The sequence below is a fragment of the Pan paniscus genome, chromosome 8 (genome assembly GCF_029289425.2).
Source record: "Pan paniscus chromosome 8, NHGRI_mPanPan1-v2.0_pri, whole genome shotgun sequence".
Taxonomy (NCBI): domain Eukaryota; kingdom Metazoa; phylum Chordata; class Mammalia; order Primates; family Hominidae; genus Pan; species Pan paniscus.
In genome coordinates this window covers 69,001,568-69,024,724 of record NC_073257.2, presented here as the reverse complement: position 1 = coordinate 69,024,724, position 23,157 = coordinate 69,001,568, and positions in this window count along the sequence as shown.

The window sequence follows — 23,157 nt, the reverse complement described above, 5'->3', positions numbered from 1 at the left end:
CCTCCCGGGTTCATGCCATTCTCTTGCCTCAGCCTCCCGAGTAGCTGGGACTACAGGTGCCCGCCACCACGCCTGGCTAATTTTTTGTATTTTTAGTAGAGACGGGGTTTCACCGTGTTAGCCAGGATGGTCTAGATCTCCTGACCTCGTGATCCGCCCGCCTCGACCTCCCAAAGTACTGGGATTACAGGCGTGAGCCACCGTGCCCGGCCTCATCTTTCTTAATACATTTCATCTGAGGGGACGGTGGCAATCCATGTGACACAATACTAAGTAATAAGATAAATTTGCTAATACTCTCTTCTAGTTCTAATGATACAAATATGTAAACTATGGATTATTCTTAAATAACTTTCCCTCTATACTGTTTCTCTGTCTTGTCTGAATTGGCAAGTTTTATGGGCTTCTCAGTTCCCTCTGATTAGGTCTTTTTGTTTCCCAAATAAACATAAAATCACATGTAACAAAGCACAGGTGCAAACTATTTGAAAACTCATGAGATCTTGTTTTGATTAATTCAGTAGAAGGAAATCTCGGTAAGTGTTGAGTCTGGGAGATTCTGGCACTTGCATTTGTCACAGAAGGGAATAGCGTTAACTTATGTTATAATTTGTTTTACATAAACACACCTACATGCAAACATATACACAAAGAGTCTTTTAAAGAGGAAGCTCTGGCCGGGCGCGGTGGCTCAAGCCTGTAATCCCAGCACTTTGGGAGGCCTAGGCGGGCGGATCACGAGGTCAGGAGATCGAGACCATCCTGGCTAACACGGTGAAACTCCGTCTCTACTAAAAATACAAAAAATACAAAAAAATTAGCCGGGCGCGGTGACAGGCGCCTGTAGACCCAGCTATTCGGAAGGCTGAGGCAGGAGAATGGCATGAACCCGGGAGGCGGAGCTTGCAGTGAGCCGAGATCGCACCACTGCACTCCAGCCTGAGCGACAGAGCGAGACTCCCTCTCAAAATAAATAAATAAATAAATAAAAATAAAAAAAATAAAGAGGAAGCTCTCTAGGTTGGGTAAGATAATTATTTTAGGTGAAGGAATTAAAAGTTTTATGACCATGGTTTGTTTGACTGATATATTTGATTGCCCATCAAGTTGGATATAAATATATATTGGAATTTTAGAATTCAGAGAAATGACTATTTCATCATTCCTAAACATAAGTGTTTTCACAAGAGATGGTTGTGAAACTTCAAAACTGTGAGAGAAAAGTGTCTTTCAAGTGTGTGTATTGAGAACTACAGTCATGCAGTGCATAATCACATTTCAATGATACACTGAATATATGATAGTGGTTCCATAAGAGTATAATACCATATTTTACCCTACCTTTTCTATTGGTAGATATATTTAGATACACAACTATCTTTGTGTTATAATTGCCTACATTATTCAATATAGAAATATGCTATACACATTATTAGCCTTGAAGGCATACCATAGGTGTATGCCTGAGTGTGTAGTAATCTATATCAGCAGTCCTCAACCTTTTTGGCACCAGGGAACAGTTTTCTGGAAGACAATTTTTCCATGGATGGGAGGTGTGGGGAATGGTTTTGGGATGAAACTGCTTCACCTCAGATCATCAGGCGTTATTCGGATTCTCATAAAGAGCATGCAACCTAAATCCATCGCATGCACAGTTCACAACTGGGTTCCAACTCAGTGAGAATCTAATGCTGCCACTCATCTGACAGGAGGTGGGTCTCAGGTGGAAATGCTCTCTTGCAGGCGGCTCGCCTCCTGCTGTGCAGCCAAATTCGTAACAAGCCAGGGACATCTGCAGCCTGGGGATTGGGGACCCCTGGTCTACACTATCTAGATTTGTGAAAATAAACTGTATGATGAAGGCACAACAGTGATACCATCTATTAACATATTTCTCACAATGCATCCCTCTTGTTAAAGGAGGCATGATTGTGAACTTCTTTCCCATTTATTATGTGGTATAGCACACAACCACTTAAGATACTTTCAATATGTATTCCAGCCCTTCTTATCAAAGATACTAGTTTTCCTTGTAATGATTTGGATTTTAGAATCACACCTGACTTTAATATTTTCCTATTTGTGAAGAAGAATGGACATAAAAGAGTGCAGGTGGCCAAAAGCAGAGACAAAGCCATCAGAATATAAATTTTCATCTCAGAAATAAATGAGCTAATGGCCAACATGTGAGTTTCTAGAGATCAGCTCAAAGTAAACGCTAAATATTAATAATTACTATAAAAACTCAGGTACCAGCCAGGATCTTCCCTGTTTCTTGAAATACAAATAGAAATACATGGAATGCCCCAAATTTTATAGATTTTACATGTCCAAAACCCTTACAAAGACTTTGAGTTTCACATGTGAATACATTATTAATTTACCATGGTTGTAGGTATTTTAAGTGAATGATTATATTTACTTTTTCGCCTATATTCTCCACCATATTTAAGAACAGATAGGAAGTATTCAGTTGAGTTGCACTAATGGTAATATCTAAGTTAAAGGAATAATGTCTTGTGCATGCTAACATTTAAACCAATATTCTTTAAATTGAACTGAGTGAATTCCTAAAAATAGGAGACTTTGTTATTTGGAGAAATAAACTTAGTAAATGAATTGTAAATTAGGTATGCAAGATAAATAAATTCTAGTGATTTATTGTATGACATAGAACCTATAATAGAAAATTCTATATTGCTTACTTGATAATTTGCTAAAGGGGGAAATTTTATGTTAAGGATTTACACTACGAAAGTAAAAACAAAACAGACAAGCAAAACCAAAGGAGTTGGAGAGAACCTGTTAGAAGTGATGGATACGTTTATAGCATTGAATGTGATGATGGCTTAACAAATGTATATTTATCGCCAAGCACATCAAGTTGTATACACTAAATACCTACATCATTTTGTATTTCAATCACACCTCAATAAAGCAGTTTAAAAATTATTGATATATTACTATTGCTATAAACTAAGAATAATTAACATAAGAAAAACACACAAATTTAAGTTTGGTTTTGTATTTAATGTAAATCACATGAGAAATATCATGGAGTGTCTGGTAAGTTTGACTTACTCATCTAAGTAATTAGAAAGTAGTAAAGTTTCAGGTTTTTATTGTCTAAGTACAGACAGCCAAGAAAGAAAGGTAAAACACAGAAGAATAGTTGAAGTTTAAAAAGGCAATTGGAAAACCTAAAATCTTCCACAGCATGCAAGGCAAATAAAATTGTTTCTTGATCTTAACGCGAAGAGAAAATAACCAATATCTCCTATATTGGTCTGTGTACTACTCTGAATTATCTTCTGACATCAATAGGTAGTATATCTTTATTTTTATTTCGGGCAGTGTGAGCACAAAGCATTGAGGCAGGTGGCCTTGTGGTCAGGATGTTGACATCTCAGATTCTGAACTCCATTCCTATCCTGTCTTATTTATGTTGGAAAAGAATTACTTCAGTTAAGGGAGAGAAAAATGATACAATACTAAACTTATTAACTTGATATATAGGAGAGCGAAAAAACATAGCCAGTGAACTCCAGATCATCTGATCTTAGACAAGAACCAGAGGAAAAGGTGTCTTCTGGGTCAGCCTGCCTCAATACTGTGATATACTGTGATATACTTTGAGAGTTTACTTTTGCATTTCTTAACTCTATTCCTGTCACTTTAGATGAGAATGTTTTGAACCTACCATCTGCATGTTGTAGGTAACATGTACTTCAGTAAATTCAATAAAATGTCACACTGGTGTATTTCTGACTCTGTCAGCAACCAAAATAAGCTATTTTTCTCTTTAAATGTGTTTCAGTTTCTCCAGTGGTGAAATATATGAGCTTGCTTCTTGCCAGCTGAGAAAGATGTTGTGAGTATAGAACATTTTGCTAAAGGTCAGAGAGTGGCTGGAATTTATGTAGTTTGAATTTCAAAAATTTAGAAGAAATATATTTTAATTGGATCAAATTTGTTATGGTACTAGTAAATCCATTTCAGATCCTTTATTGACATGTTAATATAGTGACTTATGTAATGTAACAGAAAAGAATAACATGGACAGGTTAACTTCAAAATCATTCCAGGATAAAAATAAAAGGTTTACTTATGACTGTTTATCTGTAGATCACATACTTAATTTCTTCTGCTGCTTCTGCTTTTACTTCATCGTCATCATCACAAAATTCAGCATTTACTAAAGTGAAAGCACTGAATAAAAAAGAAATTATAACTTGAGAGAATCTGTCATATAATGATGTGCATAACATTCATCCATTCACATTTTTGTATTTTATTGTAGTCCACTGCCAGGAGAATCTTTGGATTTGGGTTTGATTGGTACATTAGGGAGAATAATAGCTCTCAAATCTTGACTCCCTGGAACTGATGAATATGTTACCTTATATGGCAAAAGGGGTTTGCAGATATGATTATGTTAAGGACTTTGAAAGGGGAAAATATTCCTGAATTAACTGGGTAGGCCCAATGTAATAACAAGTGTCGTCATAAAGGAACAAGGGAGATAGAGGGGTCAAAGATGTGACTACAAAAGAAGTGGTTGGTTGGAGTGATACGACTGCTGGATGTGAGCCATGAACCAAGGAATGTGGGCAGCTTCTAGAAGATGGAAAAGGAAAGAAACGATTTCTCTCCTAGAGCCTCTAGAGGAAAGCAGCCTTGCCAGCACCTTGATTTTAGCCCTATAATATTCATTTCCCACTTTTGACCTCCAAAGCAATAAGAAAATAAATTTGTGCTGTTTTAAAATATGGAATTTTGTGGTAATTTATTTTTCAGCAGCAATAAGAATCTAACACAATTGATGATTAATTTTGAGTTCTAGGAGAAGATCACATATTACTGTTAGTAAAAAATTATGTAACTCACATGAGAGTGTATATATAATCGATAAACAGTATAGCAGGAGGAATATTTTTTCCCCTTGTAGAGAAAATCAAATACCATTCATATTCTTCCCAGGAAGGAATGGTTTACCTTTTGAATCGATATATCAGTCAATTTTCCCTACTCTTTAAAACTTTTTTCTCACTTTTATAGCGTGCAACAGAGGTCAGGCTGCTTTCAGAAACAGCAATAGGTGTATTAAAGATGGCAGTTAGCAGAAAGCTTATTAACATGCATCAAGAAATCATTCTCAAATATACACTTAGTGACAGACATTTCAGAATCCTACTGGGGGATTAGGACCGTGAAGTAAACTTAGTGGTTCTGGAATATGTGTTTAATATCTGAGTTTTGAGAAACAGATAGAAACTCTAATTCATATAGTCCTTTCATTAAAAAAATTATTTTCACTGCTGATTGTAGTGGACCAGGGACAGAGTGAGCCACTAAAGCAATCAGAATAACTTACACAAGCAAAGAAGAAGAGATATCACATCTGATAGAACTCAGAAAATAGTCTCTCTCTCACACATGATTTAAAATTTTTACCATTTTCTTCATTGTGAAGAATCAGAGTTTAAAACCAGTGTTGTTATTTATTTACCATCTACATCAATGTGGGCTCTGGGATTCCTATTTTATTCCATGGGTCTTAATCCTTTACTATAATTATTTTGATATTGAAATTATCCCAGACTTGGAACAGGCCAAATCTGCTTTTAGAAACCCACTATTTCCACAAAATAACGGCCTGGACTCTTCCAAAGCATCAACATCTTGAAAGAAAAATAACTGCAGCAACAACATTCTGTATTTAAAAAAGAATAAAGACATGGCATATGAATATCATGCCTTTGCAAGATTTTATTTTGTCATAAATAATATTATTGGGACAGACGATGATATCTGAATAAAATCTATAAATTAGAAAATAGTGTTTTATTAATGTTAATTTTCTTGTTTTCAAAATCTTATTTTGGGAATTTGAGATAAAGGGTTTTTTTTGTTGTTGTTTGTTTTAAAGAAATACGCACTAAAGTACTAAGAAAAAGAGGCACAAAGACATAAGACTGAAATGTACTTATAGAAAAACTGTACTATAGAAAAATGTTATATCTGAGTAATGTTAATATTCTGTAATTACTTATGAGATTCTTGGAACTTTTCTGTCTGAAATTTAATCAGATTAAAAATAAAAACATGTAAGTGAATATATATCATTTATAGATTTGTATACAAAAAGTAATTACAGTAACTCATGGTGTTCATACATCAAAGTAAGATTTTAACCATTAAAAGCTACTTCTTTGTGTATGGCTTAGTGTGTGTGTGTGTGTGTGTGTGTGTGTGTGTGTGTGTGTGCATGTTTACTTTATAGTCCATAACAGTAAAGATTATGTTCAGCTTTAAGTAATTGAAAACTGAAATAACAAAAACTAAATAAGACAGAAGAAGTTTTTTTTTTCTTGCCAAAATAGAATCTGGAAGTAAGCAGTCCATGACTCTATGTAGTCACTGTTACCATTGGGAATAAGTGTTCCTTAAATATTTTCTCATGAGTTTTTTCCTTATGACCTAAGGTGGCTGCTCAAATTTTAGCCATGACACCACATTTGAGTCAGCATAAAAAATGAAGGAAAAATGAAGACACATATCCTGTCCCATTAAAGATAGTTCCCATAAGCAAAACAAGATACCTCTGCTTGTATCCCTTTGACTCGAACTTAGAATGCCACACTGTTTGATTAGAAGCCTGTGGCATGAAGTTTTTAAATCCTGTATGACTACGTTTACAAATAAAAATTGGGGATTTTCTAAGGAAGAATGAAGGGAAAATTAGATGTCTAGAGACAGACAAGATATCTGATATACTGCTGTAAATGTTGCGGTAAACAGCCTCACAGTCTGATAGACAATTACGGACCTTACTGGAATGTTAAAAAGAATGCAGAGGTAAAATTAGGAAGCACTTAGAATTTTATTGCTTTAGCAAAGATCAAGCCTGTCTATTTTTATACTAAAATTATACTAGTGTGTAGAGTTACTAGATTTAATAAATAAAAGTACAAGAAGCCCAGTTAAATTTGAATTTCATTCAGTCACAGAAAGGAATGAAATTCTGATTCATGATACAAAATAGGTGAAAGTTATGCTAAGCAAAAGAAGCCAACACATAGGTCATATATTGCATGATCCTATTTACATAAAATATCGAGAATGGGCAAATCTGTAAAGACAGAAAGCTAATAAGTAGTTGCCAAGGGGTGATGGTAAAGAAGGTATGGGTAGTGACTGCTAATCGGTACAAAGTTTCTGTTTGGAATGATAAAAGTGTGATGGAATTAACTAGTGGAGACACTGGCACAAATTCTAAATATTGTAAAAGACCACTAAATTAAACACTTTGAGAATAAATTTCATGATGTATAAATTTGTGACAATACAAATTTATAATAAAAATTAAACAAAACCATACAAACAGTATGCTAGCCAAATTTAGTCTGCAGGCCATACATTGCCAACCCTTGCCCTACACTAGTTGAGATCAACTTGGGAGACTTAAAAAATTGCAGATGCTGGGCCTTGCACCCTCTGATACTGATTCAGTTGGTCTAGGATGGTGTTTTTGTTTGGTGCTTCCCAGGGGATTCTAATATGTATCCATGGCTGAGAAAAACGAATTGTCTAGAGCAGTGCTTTTTAGCTTCAGGTTTAGCCTGGATCTTTTGCAAACCATTGTTGGAAGCAGAGTACTGATCCCCCAAAGATGTTCAAATCTGAATTCCAGGAATCTGTGAACATGGTAACTTACATCAAAAAGGGACTTTGCATATGTGAATCAATTAAGTACCTAGGGATAAGAGAGTTATTCTGGATTATATGGGTAGGCTCAAGCTAAACTCACTGGGTCCTTAAAATCAGAGAGCCTTTTGTGGCTGTAGTCAGAGGAAGAGTTGAATACAAGAGGTTGAAGAGATGCAACTTGTCTGGTTTTAAGATTCAGAAAGAAGGCCATAAGCCAAGGCCTATGGATGACTTTTAGAAGGTGGAAACCTCAAGACAATAAATTATTTTCTAGAGCTTCCAGAGAGGAACATAGCCTTGCTGACACCTTGATTTTAAACTAAAAACTTCTGACCAGCAAGCAATAGGATAAATTTATCTTGTTTTAAGCCAAAATAAAATTGGATTTTTTATGAACAGGTTTTTTTTCTGTTTTTTTTTTCAGTGTAAATATGTAGCATAATATTTGGGGCATATTTATACTAAATATTTACATGTTGTTTATTTGTAATTTAAATTTAGTTGAATCTCTTGTATTTTACCTGATGACACTACTGGTGTGCTTATTGAAAAAAAAAATCAGCTGAAAGGTTAAAGTTCCTGGAATCTATGTTTGTAATAGATTTGTTGAATCTTATAATGGTGCACAAAAAATACGCATATAAATACTGCAAATAATAGTCATTCTTCTAGTATTATAAAAAACCTTGTTGTACCTTGCTTAAGTGATAAATTTGAAAAACTTAATGCTCAGCTAATATTTAGTGTCAAAAATATTTTCCTGTGTAAATACACATATTGTAACCTCAAAATTTTATGAAAAAATACTCTTTACTTTTTATCATAAGTACTAATAAAAATACCTGGACAATATATATCAAATTAGAATATGGCGATGTCTTAGATTCCTAGCAGTCACTTTTGCCAATACAAAATTCCAAATGAGACAAAGAGTAATTCATCACTAAATTCATTAACATAAACTCAAATTTGTACTTTATTTCTCAAAAATTTAATTCAGTGAAAAAATATTCAAGTACTATAAAATATAAATGTGATGTATATCTTTGGAGAGTTAAGCCAGTGAAATCTTTTTACTTTAGGGAAATGGCTGATGGAATTTTAAAAGTGAGAATATAAATCAACAGCCTCGTCATTATTCTGAAATACTACTATAGTAATGACAGCAATTATTTTTAAAGGACTGTTTTGAAACATGTAGAATTGAAACTTAATAATTTAGCTGTCTCTGCATAAATGTGCTCTTTCATGCGTGAGAATTATGTTACTAATCTAGACTCATGAGTACTGATGTGTCTGCACTAATCCATCCCTGTTGATTGTCTCAGTCCTCCTTCTGATGAATGGTACACAGAGTGAGCAGGCTTATTTGGGGTTAGCTAAATATGATATGTTGCAATGCTTCCTGATAAGTAGAAGGAGGAGACTGAACCTTACCCTTTAGCATCACATTTCCCTCTCTTAAAAGTTTAATCAGTTTCCTACAAGTTGTCAGAAGTCTTATATTATAGATTTAATAAATAAATTTAAACGGAGAGTGTGTTGGTCATGTGATCCCAGAAGTAAAGTCAATACAAATGGGTTATATATTTCTCTGTATGCAAATATTGTTTATCTTTGACTTTGATTTGAATAACTGCATCTCAATCTTGCAAATCTGAGAGTGGCTCTTGGACCAAAGCAACAATATTTTATCTTGTCCCTTGGTGTGATCTAAGGGGTATTCCTAAAAAATAATCTGTATTAAAAGGAAAATCTGTGGTCCTGCTCCAGAGCCTTTCAAATTGCCATTATAATTTTATCCTATAGCAGGAGTTGGCAAATTTTTTTTAAAAAAGGGCGAATTAGTAAGTATTTTTTATTTTGTGGGCGATAAGGTCTTTATTACAACTACTTGTGTTAGTTTTTATAGAACTAAAGAAGTCATAGAGAATACGTAAGTATAAATGGATGTGGCAGTGTTCCAGTAAACTTTATTTACAAATATAGGCAATAGAACAATTTTTTTCCTAGGAACTGTAGTGTGCCAACACCAATTAAAAAAAAACTGCATCTTTAGGAAGCTTTGATAAATTTCAAACCCTTTGTAAAAGAACCATATCAAGCTATCCTCTATTTTTGATAGAAAGTAAATTTAAGGGCAAAGCAATAATCAAAAATGTGTTTTAGACAATGCAAATTATGTAGGAAATGAACAGATATTATAAACCCAAAAGCTCAATTGTGATTAGGAAACACTAATTTTAAAAAGTTAATTAGCTTTCCTTGATCTGGGATTTCTGTTTTTAATATGCTAACATGTACTATAGAGCTCCACGATTTAGTTATAATTTGAATTGTTTCTCAGAGTACCTTAGTTTTGCAGTGCACATGTGACACTTATAAACTGAACAGTAGTAAAGAATGTAGTCCACATGGGCAGTCATGCTAGGACATTGGTACAACACTATAGGAAGCCACAGTTTAAAACATTCTTGAGATTGAGATCCAAAAGAGAGGGCAGAGCATAGAAGAGCCAAAGATGGAATGTAGATGATGAATTGCTCTTCTGCCTCAGAGTGAAATTGAGCTTTCAATAGTAACAATATCTTGAGCAGTGAATGAAGACAAAAAGTTATAGAAAGATTTTTATATGGATGATAACTGAGAATTGATTTACAAATAAAGTATGCATTTGGTCAGAAAAATTTAGTGTCAGATACCAAAAACGGACACAACTCGAAAGAGCAAATCTTAAATGGGGCATTACATTTATTGCATAATGCTAACATTTAACCTTCATTAGAAATATGCTTTTTGATATATTGTTCATGAAATTGTTTGCTTTTGTCTGCCTCTAGCACCAGCCTCTTTCATTCTAGAAGAATTTTTGCAGTGATATTTCCTTAGCAGGAGAATAAACTCACACTTTAATGAGAGAGAACGACTTCTTTACATGAATTTCAAAATAACATTTTTTTCTAAATACCTTTCTGCTATTTATAGAGAAACTCCATTGCACAGGTAAAAATATTCAGCCAGCTCTAAAAATACAATGCCTCATCAAGATGAACGATGTGGAAAAGTTAAACTTCTAGAGTGCTTATAATGATGAAAATTGTGGTGATGCAAAGAAGAAAATCATAACAGGCATTCATACTTTGGGGAAACTATTTTTAAAACCTACAAATAAACCATAGAATTCCTAAAACTACCTTTGGAAAATTAAAGTTATATAATGCTAGCTTTAAGTATCTAATTACCTATGTGTAAATTATAATTTAATATTTTTACTTTAAATTTTTATGATATTAATAAAAAATAATTTCCATTGTCTTGCTTCCACTTTTGTTTATTTCTGCTATTTTCCTCATTCCCCATATGGCATATTCCAAGCACAAAGTAGTGCATGAGATCCTGAACACAGAACAGGACACATTGACGTTCTAAGTTCTTTTCTGGTTTTCAGAAGCTTCTATTCAACACTCCAAAATTTTAGGCTTTTTATATTACTTCTAATTGTCCAACATGCTTGATAAAGTCTAATTCTTCTTAAGTATTGGGCCTTTCACTACCTCCTGTCTTCCACATCCCTGTGTAATTATTCATGCTATTCTCTAGATCTTCAGAGGAAAATAACTAATTCTTACCAAAGTATACTAACTAATGTTAAACTCCTTGTTGTAATTTTTTTAATTTAAAAGTTATGCGGATTATCTAAGTTCTTTGTCTCATTTTAACTTTAATTTAATAATTGCTCTTGTACCATATTCACAAATTATACATTTATCTCTATTTTCCTTCATTTATCTACTGTTTTATTCTCCCTGTCCCTACTGATTCTGTTGTTTCTCATGTTTCATATGTGTTTTCATACTTTAACATAGATTCCAGTGGCCTAGAATTCTTGTCATTTTGATTTTTTAGATGGACAACCTACATATTTAATCACAGAATGATCGTTTTGGGGTAATTAGTACAGCTGTGGGGATATTACCTGTACCTATTTATTTAACAAATGAACAACTTCAGATTGAGAGAGTCACAAAAATCCTCACAGAACTCAGGTGTCAAGGCTCCATATTCACAATACTTTCCAATCTTTTATGCTAGAAGTACAATCATAGGATAATTTCTGCTAGTACTTATAGTAGCAAAAAGCTACATTTGTGGAGTCACTGATATGTGTCAGATATGATACTTGTATTAATTCTAATCTTGGCACACATATTGCAAAATTGAATTTATCATACGTACTCAATGTGGGAAACTCAGAATCAGAGAAGATAAGAAATATCCTTGTGGACAATTCTTTACAGTTAGGTATGTCTGATTAAATAATCTTATATTATTCAAAATAATTTACTGCCTCTCTGAGATCAACTTTTGAAAGATATTTCAACAATGTTTGAAATGCAATCATGTGTCCAGATCCAGAATTCATAATTGCCAACAAATTCTGAGGAAGGTGAGAAAATATAGTGTACATCATCATATTGCCCCCAATTCACTGGTAACCAGTTGTCAGTTATTCTGGAGAAACTAGCTGAGTCACCTTATTTTATTTTATTTTATTTTAATTATTTTATTTTATTATTATTACACTTTAAGTTTTAGGGTACATGTGCACAATGTGCAGGTTAGTTATATATGTACACAGGTGCCATGCTGGTGTGCTGCACCCATTAACTCGTCATTTAGCATTAGGTATATCTCCTAATGCTATCCCTCCCCCCTTCCCCCAACCCACAACAGTCCCCAGAGTGTGATGTTCCCCTTCCTGTGTCCATGTGTTCTCATTGTTCAATTCCCACCTATGAGTGAGAACATGCAGTGTTTGGTTTTTTGTCCTTCTGATAGTTTACTGAGAATGATGATTTCCAATTTCATCCATGTCCCTACAAAGGACATGAACTCATCATTTTTTATGGCTGCATAGCATTCTATGGTGTATATGTGCCACATTTTCTTAATCCAGTCTATCATTGTTGGACATTTGCATTGGTTCCAAGTCTTTGCTATTGTAAATAGTGCCACAATAAATATACGTGTGCATGTGTCTTTATAGCAGCATGATTTATAGTCCTTTGGGTATATACCCAGTAATGGAATGGCTGGGTCAAATGGTATTTCTAGTTCTAGATCCCTGAGGAATCGCCACACCGACTTCCACAATGGTTGAACTAGTTTACAGTCCCACCAACAGTGTAAAAGTGTTCCTATTTCTCCACATCCTCTCCAGCACCTGTTGTTTCCTGACTTTTTAATGATTGCCATTCTAACTGGTGTGAGATGGTATCTCATTGTGGTTTCGATTTGCATTTCTCTGATGGCCAGTGATGGTGAGCATTTTTTCATGTGTTTTTTGGCTGCATAAATGTCTTCTTTTGAGAAGTGTCTGTTCATGTCCTTCGCCCACTTTTTGATGGGGTTGTTTGTTTTTTTCTTGTAAATTTGTTTGAGTTCATTGTAGATTCTGGATATTAGCCCTTTGTCAGATGAGTAGGTTGCAAAAATTTTCTCCCATTTTGTAGGTTGCCTGTTCACTCTGATGGTAGTTTCTTTTGCTGTGCAGAAGCTCTTTAGTTTAATTAGATCCCATTTGTCAATTTTGGCTTTTGTTGCCATTGTTTTGGTGTTTTAGACATGAAGTCCTTGACCATGCCTATGTCCTGAATGGTAATGCCTAGGTTTTCTTCTAGGGTTTTTATGGTTTTAGGTCTAATGTTTAAGTCTTTAATCCATCTTGAATTGATTTTTGTATAAGGTGTAAGGAAGGGATCCAGTTTCAGCTTTCTATATATGGCTAGCCGGTTTTCCCAGCACCATTTATTAAATAGGGAATCCTTTCCCCATTGCTTGTTTTTCTCAGGTTTATCAAAAATCAGATAGTTGTAGATATGCAGCGTTATTTCTGAGGGCTCTGTTCTGTTCCATTGACCTATATCTCTGTTTTGATACGAGTACCATGCTGTTTTGGTTACTGTAGCCTTGTAGTATAGTTTGAAGTCGGGTAGCGTGATGCCTCCAGCTTTGTTCTTTTGGCTTAGGATTGACTTGGCGATGCGGGCTCTTTTTTGGTTCCATATGAACTTTAAAGTAGTTTTTTTCCAATTCTGTGAAGAAAGTCATTGGTAGCTTGATGGGGATGGCATTGAATCCATAAATTACCTTGGGCAGTATGGCCATTTTCACGATATTGATTCTTCCTACCCATGAGCATGGAATGTTCTTCCATTTCTTTGTATCCTCTTTTATTTCATTGAACAGTGGTTTGTAGTTCTCCTTGAAGAGGTCCTTCACATACCTTGTAAGTTGGATTCCTAGGTATTTTATTCTCTTTGAAGCAACTGTGAATGGGAGTTCACTCATGATTTGGCTCTCTGTTTGTCTGTTATTGGTGTATAAGAATGCTTGTGATTTTTGTACATTGATTTTGTATCCTGAGACTTTGCTGAAGTTGCTTATCAGCTTAAGGAGATTTTGGGCTGAGACAATGGGGTTTTCTAGATATACAATCATGTCATCTGCAAACAGGGACAATTTGACTTCCTCTTTTCCTAATTGAATACCCTTTATTTCCTTCTCCTCCCTAATTGCCCTGGCCAGAACTTCCAACACTATGTTGCATAGGAGTGGTGAGAGAGGGCATCCTGTCTTATGCCAGTTTTCAAAGGGAATGCTTCCTGTTTTTGCCCATTCAATATGATATACATTTTTTTCAGCACCACACCAAACCTATTCCAAAATTGACCACATACTTGGAAGTAAAGCTCTCCTCAGCAAATGTAAAAGAACAGAAATTATAACAAACTATTTATCAGACCACAGTGCAATCAAACTAGAACTCAGGATTAAGAAACTCACTCAAAACTGCTCAACTAAATGGAAACTGAACAACCTGCTCCTGAATGACTACTGGGTACATAACGAAATGAAGGCAGAAATAAAGATGTTCTTTGAAACCAACGAGAACAAAGACACAACATACCTGAATCTCTGGGACACATTCAAAGCCGTGTGTAGAGGGAAATTTATAGCACTAAATGCCCATAAGAGAAAGCAGGAAAGATCCAAAATTGACACCCTAACATCACAATTAAAAGAACTAGAAAAGCAAGAGCAAACACATTCAAAAGCTAGCAGAAGGCAAGAAATAACTAAGATCAGAGCAGAACTGAAGGAAATAGAGACACAAAAAACCCTTCAAAAATTAATGAATCCAGGAGCTGGTTTTTTGAAAGGATCAACAAAATTGATAGACTGCTAGCAAGACTAATAAAGAAAAAAAGAGAGAAGAATCAAATAGATGCAATAACAAATGATAAAGGGGATATCACCACCGATCCCACAGAAATACAAACTACCATCAGAGAATACTACAAACACCTCTATGCAAATAAACTAGAAAATCTAAAAGAAATGGATAAATTCCTTGACACGTACACTCTCCCAAGACTAAACCAGGAAGAAGTTGAATCTCTGAATAGACCAATAACAGGATCTGAAATTGTGGCAATAATCAATAGCTTACCAACCAAAAAGAGTCCAGGACCAGATGGATTCACAGCTGAATTCTACCAGAGGTACAAGGAGGAACTGGTACCATTCCTTCTGAAACTATTCCAATCAATAGAAAAAGAGGGAATCCTCCCTGACTCATTTTATGAGGCCAGCATCATCCTGATACCAAAGCCGGGCAGAGACACAACCAAAAAAGAGAATTTTAGACCAATATCCTTGATGAACATTGATGTAAAAATCCTCAATAAAATACTGGCAAACCGAATCCAGCAGCACATCAAAAAGCTTATCCACCATGATCAAGTGGGCTTCATCCCTGGGATGCAAAGCTGGTTCAATACACGCAAATCAATAAATGTAATCCAGCATATAAACAGAACCAAAGACAAAAACCACGTGATTATCTTAATAGATGCAGAAAAGGCCTTTGACAAAATTCAACAATGCTTCATGCTAAAAACCCTCAAAAAATTAGGTATTGATGGGACGTATCTCAAAATAATAAGAGCTATCTATGACAAACCGACAGCCAATATCATACTGAATCACCTTATTTTATATGCTATCTCATTATCCATGTTAAAAATGTGATGTCCTCTAATCTAAAAGCTCTGTTTTTGAAAATCCCATGTGTATCTACTTATCACAAATAAAGAGCATAGATCTCATATTTTTGCAGAATAATTGAGCCCCAGATGGTGGTAATTTGAATGAAACAGCTACTCCTTGTGTCTCTCTGATGAACTATTCAGGATTAAGAATGATAACAAAACTTCAAAAGCCTGACTGCAATAATAGATCCCAGTACTGTCTTTTATTGTTAATGATGACACTTGCTATTTTACTAGAATTAAGTTTTTGAGCTACTCTGAGGATGCTTAAGTCTTTAATGATCTTTTTATCATAGCAGAAAAAGTTGAAAACAATGAAATTCACCCAAATACATTGGATGCAGTGCTCAAGACTAGAGAGGTGCATTGGTTTCATTCTGAAGCATTAACTCTTTTGTCCCAGCCTGATGCCTGATGGACTCTGAGAGGCTCTGAAGTAGGATTTTTTGCTCAACTAGTCAAGATTTACACTTACTTCACTGAGATAATCCTTTAGCCTAGAACCATATTAGGTTTGTGGTTGGTAAATTGGAATACATAGAAAAAGCACATTCTGAAATTTTCCATAATTCTGGAAAACACTCTGGTCCATTTAAGCACAATTCTAGGGAGAAATGTACACTTCAATGTTCTTTACCATCTCCCACAATACTGACTGCTTGAAGAAGGTGATGTGGCTGAGTATGCCTGATGAGGAGAATCCAGCATCTGGAATAAGCCAAACATGTTACTTAACTGCTCCAAGGAATTTTTCATAACCATGAATTGGTGATGATAAAAATGCTCATCTGCATTCATCAGAAAATTATAAGGCCTGTGAATTTACCATTTATTTTGAAAATACTTATTCAAGAGTTTGGTGTCACAGTACCGCTTCTGGAAATATATGTATGTGTGTGTATATATATATATATATATATATATATATATATATATATATTTATAGAATTACATATATAGTCATATGTTTATATATGAATTTTATGAACATAAACACAAAGCTCTCTTTTGTCTTTAAATCTGGGTACAATGACTTGTGAACATTCCATATCCTTATTGGATAAGCTCCAGATAAATTACTTCATGTTATTTAATTAAAATCATCAAAAATAACATATTGCTGACTATGTGTATTTGGGGAGAATCCAATGGGGAGAGGATGTAGGTCATTTGTAAACTGAGGATTCAAATAACATGATCTCTTACCCATGGTTTTTAATAAGGTCAACATCAGTATATTTCATAAAGAGATTATGTCATGTAAATACTTAGTTTACAATAAACATAGTACTAAGAAATTGAAAGATTTGAAGATAAAAATAATGACAATTTGTAAGTGTTTAACATAAGTTCACTTTCATATTTGATCATCTCTCAAAGTAAAATTAAGGGTTGCTTTTAGGGTAGGCTACTGTACTCTCACTTGCCCAGTACAACTGTGATGTTTGTTCATGCTGCTGCCTTTACTGGGAAATTTGTTGCCCTTTAGCTTCTACTCATCCAACTGGTACACAATATTCAGGATCCTGATCAATTCGCAGCTTCTATAGGAAATAATTTCCTCTTACTAGTCCACATTAAGATGTTTTCACTCTAAATTCTTATTAACATGAGAGTATGCCCCATGCTTTTCAGTCTTCAAATACCTGTACTGCATTATCTTTCTCCTAAAACAATATTTGAGTTGCAGGATCCAGATAAAGTTTACATTTTATAACTTGAAAAAGCCTGTAGAACACTCATAGGCATAGTATAAGGTTCAAAGAAGATTAGCAGATTGACTGTAGTTTCATAAAGCATACTTATTTAATATTCCTTTGCAAAATTTACTTGTGCGGGTACTGATTCCTTTTAGGATATAGAAGGTAGCAAAAAAAATGTTCACAGTCACATTTAAAACAAGAAAAAAACAGAAAATAAACAAAATTATAATCTTTTCTCTTCATCTGAAAGCTGAGGGATCAAGGCATGTGGGTGGACTGAACTACAAATGGATACAACACACTTGAAGGAAAGAAGGAACACATGAGTAGGACACATAGTCCATTTTGTATATGACAGATCACAGGAGAAAGAGTTGGAAGCTATAAAAGTGGATAAGAAAAAAATGACTGAAATATAACAAATTGTTAAGGGCCAAGAATGGACTTGCATTTATAATTCTGTGCAAACCAGGTATATAAGAAGTTCACGCTTTTTGCCATCACTCTACCATGGGCCTTCACTGGGTAGGTATTGACAAGAAATGTTTACAGTAGAAAACTGAGACTGTCCACTTTGAGCTATGAATATTCAAGGACTTGACAAGGTCTGAGGGAAGAACATATGGTACTGGAGAAACTAACTTTTCCTATGGAAAGAAACTTGAAAAATTTCTTCCAAACCTACACAAAATGATCGTGAATTGGTTTGTGAGACTTGAAGTAAAACCTAAAACTATAAAAGTTTTAGAAAAAAATATATATAGAAAGAAACATTCAAGGCTTTGGAGGAGACAGGGAATTTTTAGGCTACAAGGAGCATTATTATAAAAGAAAATATTTGATAAATCAGAATCAATAAAACATAATTTTCTACTTTTTGTAATACATTATTAAGAAAATCAAAAGACATGACAGATTAAAATAAGATATTTTTAAAAGATTCATATAGAAGCATGATATGGGTTTCTCAACATAAAAGGATGAACTCAATAGTACAAATTAATATCAAAAAGTGAGGGAATATTTGAAAAGCAACCTCACAATAAATGCTCAACATCATTGGATATCAGGTAAAAGCAAATTAAAAACAAAATGAGATACAAATATACATGCACAAGAATAGCAAAAAATAGAAGATGCTGCAAATATGAAGTGTAGGCAAGGGTATGGAAAGAGACTGAACAATAAGAAATGGCGTTCTTTTTATTCTCAAAAAGACAAGAAAAATGGTACAGCCATTTTTGAAAAAAAAAGAAGTGTTTGGAAGTATTTATTAAAGTCGACATTTTCTTCCTACATAACTTATTTACGTATTCATTTATTCGTTTATTTTAGAGACTGATCTAGCTCTGTTGTGCAGGCTGGAATGCAGTGGAATGATCATTGCTCACTGTAGTCTCAAACTCCCTTGCTTAAGTAATCCTCCTCCCTCAGCTTCCCTAGAAGCTGGAAATACAGGCACGTGCCACCATACCTGACTATTTTATCTTTTTAAAAAATTTTTAAAGACAGGCTCTTGCTATGTTGCCCCAGCTGGTCTCAAACTCCTGGGCTCAACTCCTGCCTCAGCCTGAATTACAGGTGTAAGTCACTGCATCTGGCATACATGACTAATGTATTCTACTACCAGGATAAGTGAAATCATATGCCTACCTAGATTTGTACACAAATATTCACAGCAGCAAAATTTATAATAGGCAATACTGCGAAGAATATATCTGTTCACCAAGAGTTGTATAGGAAAGATGGTTTCTCTACATAATGGAATACTACTCAGTAATAAAATGAAAGAAACTAATGCTACATGAAACAACATGAATTAATCTCAAAACAGCATGCTAAGTGAAAGAAATGAGGCACAAAATAATCAAAGATCCTATTTACACAACAAATGGAAAATTAGATCAATAGAAAATAGATAAGTTGTTGCCTAAGACCAGGAGTAGGGGCAGAAATTAACTGCAAAGAGACATACAGGAATACTATTGGAGTATGAAAATATTCTAAAATTTGGTTATGTTGATGGTTGCACATCTGCAAATATTTACCAAATATCATCAGGCTTTATACTTAAAATAGGTGAAATTTATTGTGAATACATACCTCAAGAAAGCTGCAACAATACCATTTACTTTAGCATTAGGAACATGAAAATACATAAAGATTTTAAAAATCTAAAATATTATTGACAGAAATTTAAAAAATCTAAATCAGTTTAGATATGTGACATTTTCATGGACTGGAAGACTTAATATTGTTAATATGATCATTCTTCCCAGTTGCTTTATAGAGTCAAAGATACTTGACACCCTAAGAGTTTAATACATGTTGAGAAGCTAAGGACCTAGACTAATCAAACCATTTTCAAATAAAAAATATACAGTTGGTGAACTTAAAATAGCTGATTTTAAGACTTACTATAAAGAGCAATAATCAAAAGAGCATGCAATTGGCCTAAGATGTACATTAAATCAATGGATTAGAATAGTTATGAGAAAAATGTGTTTGTGTGTTCAGCTGATTTTCCACAACTGGTGTCAAGATAATTAAATGGGCAAAATAGTGTTGTTAGCAAAGATAATGGAAAAACTAAATACTCTATAAAAATAAAATCTAACACCATACACAAAGTCATAGATCTAAGCATAGAAACTAAAAATAATAACACTTGCAGAAGGATAATTAGAAGACAGTATTTGGTGCCTTTGATTAAAGATTTTTTTAAATAGGACAAAGTAGTATGGACTACAAATGGGAAAAAATGACCATCTGAGTTATGTCAAAATTAGGAAATAGTGCTGTTTGTAAGATATTGTTAAGTGAATGTAAACACAAGTCATAGACTGAGAGAAATATTCGTGTAACAGATATCTAATAAAAGACTGCTATCTAGAAAATATACAGAACACTTAATTAAAAAAAATAGATACCCAACAAAGAAACTGGACAACAGATTTGAATAGTCACTTAAAAAACATGTAGCAATGGCAAATAAGAATATGAAAATATGTTCAACGTTATTAAACATCAGGGAAATGCAAATTAAATCCATGATAAAATTTCTACATTCTTACTAAAATTTAAAAAATTTAAAGTTTTCATTTTTAAATTTCTTTCTAAAATATATAATTATGGTTCTTTTTATTCTTTTCATGTACAGTTTCATGAATTTTAACAATCTGTTTTTCTATCATTACAGTTTGTATCTTCAGGGATAAATAAATATATGTTCTATCAAACAGTATGCAATTGTTTTTGTAATGGCTTCTTTGACTCAATGTATAGAATGTGCTTGAGATTTACCTGCCCACTTTCTGGCATTGTAACAACAGTTCCTGTTACTGCTCAGGAGTATTCAAGAATTGATAAAATTTAAAAGAAAATACCATGCATTGGAATCATATGAATAAATTTGAAATGTTAACATTTTTATGGTGGGAATGTGAAATTATACAGCTACTTTAGAAATAACCTGGCAGTTTTTTAATAATAAAATTTTGTACACACTTACCTTATGACTAGCACTGTCATTCTTAAGCATTTATCAAAAATAAATGAAAATATATATCAGCACAAAGATCTTTCATGAATATTGACACAACCTTCATTTGTGATGATTAAAATGGCAAAAACTTAAATGCCCCCCACTTGTGGTGCATTCATACAGTGGGACAATGTGTAGCAAGAAGAAGATGACTACTGATAAATGCAACAACATGGATGCATCTCAAAAGCATTATGGTAAATGAAAGAAGCCAGAAATAACTTACTGTACTTTGCATTTCTGAAAAAGCAAAATCACAGATATAAAAACACATGAGCATTTACTAGGACCTGACGATGTAAGGAAGGGTCTGTGGAGAAGAAGAGACTAACTACAGGGGAACATACGGAAACTGCTAGGTATGGTGAAATATAAATCTTGATTAATTAGTTAATTTCTTTTTCTATATGAACACAGTCTCACTATGTTGCCCAGGCTGTTCTCAAACTTCTGGCCTCAAGTGATCCTCCTAACTCCATCTCCCAAACTACTAGGATTACAGACATGAGCCACTGCGCCCAGTCAAATCTTGATTTATGACTATATACATTTTTTGAAAATTTACCAAACTGTACACCTAAAAATGGTGAATGTTATTGTATGTAAATTTTACCATAATTTAACAAAATGACTTCAACATAGCTTTGTTTTCCAGAGTGATTTAGGAAAAAGTCCTAAAAGAACTATACAATTTTAATAAGACTACACTGAACACAAGGATTACAGTATCAGGAAAAGAGACTTTCTCTTTTAAGCAATATCTTTAAATGGGCTATAATCATATTTTAAATGCACCATAATTATATTATACATTTTCTATTTTTTACTGTCAAATGAGTTATGAAGGTAAATGTGTAATCAGGTTTATCTGTGTTTGTTATATTTTTTACAAAAATGTCGTAGTCTTATCTTGTTAAGTTGCTATTTTTTCACATAAACAGGTCATAGTCTTTTCAATAATTGTCATTCTCTAAAAAGAGGTAGTTCATTTTAAATATATATGTCTTACAGAAGTCATATTCACAAAATATTATTTTATTTCCTTGTTATGTGAAGCAATGTAAGTTAATTGTATTTCTACAGGCTTCATGCTCATTCAATATTTGCAGTTTTTCTTAGTCTTTTCTTTAGTCCATTTCATACTGCTATAAAGAACTGCCCAAGACTGGGTAATTTATAAAGGAAAGAGGTTTAATTGACTCACAGTTGAGCATGACTGGGGAGGCCTCAGGAAATTTACACTCATGGCAGAAGTTTAAGGGGAAGCAAGATACCTTCTTCACAAGGCAGAACGATGGAGAAGTGCCGAGCGAAGCAGGAAGAGCTCTCATATAAAAACAAATTAAGTTTAACTTCAGCAAAATTTATAATTGGATTTATAGCTGGAAATAAAACCTAAAACTACAAAACTAAAAACAAAACGAAATAAAACAAACACCATCAGATCTCTTGAGAACTCACTCACTCTCACGAGAATGGCATGGAGGAAACTGCCCCCAGGATTCAATTACTTCCACCTGGTCTGTCTCTTGACATGGGGATTAGGGAGATTATGGGGATTACAATTCAAGATGAGATTTGGGTGGGGACACAAAGCCTAACCATAAAATGCATATATAGGTATTTGTGATTATTCAAGATATCTATGCTGCTGAGCATGGGTAAAAACCCTAGCTATTTACAATTCACTACATGTAAAGATCTTAAATAGTTCTCAGGTTTTTTATTTGTTTTATTTTTATAATTACACAATTTGGGGATAAGGTCTTTCATTTTGGGAAATTCCCTTTTCAACCATCAATGCATTGATTAATTAATGCAACACATTTGAATACATATTATGCTAGCTTCTGCCAACATAATGGGCTCTGACAATGTAACAGCAAGCAAAACAGAAAGGCTCCTTCCCTCATGTGGTTTACATTTTAGTGAGGGTAGACAGAGAATGAGCAAATAAATAGGCACACGATATAATTCTAAAATTTATTTTCTACATTTCTAAAATCAAAAATCTTTCAAAACTGAAAGGTTTTTTTCTAACTTATCTGGTAAAACTGAATCTAGACTGGTACAAACCACTTTACAT